The sequence below is a fragment of the Curcuma longa genome, chromosome 16, assembly GCF_044706935.1.
Source record: "Curcuma longa cultivar G26 ecotype Majalengka, Jawa Barat chromosome 16, ITB_CL_G26_1.1, whole genome shotgun sequence".
Classification (NCBI taxonomy): domain Eukaryota; kingdom Viridiplantae; phylum Streptophyta; class Magnoliopsida; order Zingiberales; family Zingiberaceae; genus Curcuma; species Curcuma longa.
The window spans coordinates 4,495,946-4,497,459 of record NC_133876.1 but is presented as its reverse complement, the minus strand read 5'-3'; positions in this window follow the sequence as shown (position 1 = coordinate 4,497,459).

Genomic DNA, 1,514 nt, shown 5'->3' with positions numbered 1-1,514 from the left:
ATATTCTAAAATTCTAGAAAAATCATAGAATATTTCTAAAATTATTTTTGTGATTTTTTGGGCGTTACAGTTAGGTTATTCGGGTTGGTTGCGTTATCTAGTTCGGATTTAGGATTTTCAGATGTGTTGGGGTTCGGGTCAGGGTTCAAATTAAAATTTTTTTGTAATATTTTTATTTCGAACCGATTCATCTGCATTGACACCCTAACAAAATGTAATGCAATTAGTTGTGTAAATTCAGATATACTAGTAGTGTACAAGGAACCATGGTTTAAAGGATCATTCTAAGCCCATGTGTCATTCATGACGGGAATGATACTATATCATGTCATGTCGATGGTGCCAACATGTGGTGCCAATGACATTGATTCAAAGGAGGTAGGAAATGAATAGAAGATGGAGTAAGAGTTGGAGGAGGTAAAGAAATAGCAGACTCTAACCTTGTCTCACCTCCTATGCAGAAGAAACAAGGAGTGGAAAGATCTGAAGAATATTCTGCCTCTTATGCATGAGAAGGCATGAGGATTAATTTAGGTTAAGTTTTCGCATCCACTGCAAGGAGAGGAGTCAAGGAAGAAGGCATGGTTCTGGTGTAGTAGAGCCTCATTACATCTCCTATGCAGGACGGTGTGAGAAAGAAGTAGAAGATGGGGTAGGAGTAGGAGATCTAGATGGATTCTTGTCTAATCGATGTGTGTCATGTGTCATGTTAGCTTGTTTCCTCGACATTTCTGCATAACACAGAACACATTATGCTCCATCTCCGTGGAGAAGACTTCCTAGCATAGGCATCTGTCTTGATCCATTCCATGTGTTGGTTGTTCAGCTGAACAGTATGTTTCATCTGCGCCAATTGGCATGCAAGGGTTTCTTAAACCATGCAAGGAACTATGCCCAGAAACATGTCATATAATCTCCCGATATGTTGATTTAATTGTGTAACTGGATGTCAGCTTTATTAGAAGGTGGATATTGAATTGTGAGTTTGAAAAAGCATTTATATTGTTTAAAATATAATTGCTCTATTTTGTGATTCTACATGCTAGCTTTCTCTGGACTATTTAAATTTGCGAACGTTAGAAACTTTCAAATTAATTTTTGTAACCATACTAATATGAGGAAAGCCCAAAAGATTATCTTTTTATGAGTCTCAAACTGTTGTTTCTGTGAATGCATAATTTTCTAAGCAACTGTTATTGATGTATGAGTTAATTTATATATTTTTAGATGCCACTTTGTTATTCGTTTTCTTGATTATTGATTATTCTTATTGGGATCTTGCCACTGAAGGTTGGTTTGACATAATAACAAATGTATTGCAGAGTCAGGATAGAAAGCTCCTTTCTGTTGGGTAATTTAAATAGTATAATCTTGGTTACTATATTTTATTGGTGTATGTTATTTCTTACTTAGTGGATAGATATCCTTATTCTCTTCTTAACCAAGTTGAAAATCTTCTTCGGTCTTGTGTCCTTCAACAAGAGGGAATCACCATTCTTGGTCAATTGGGGAAC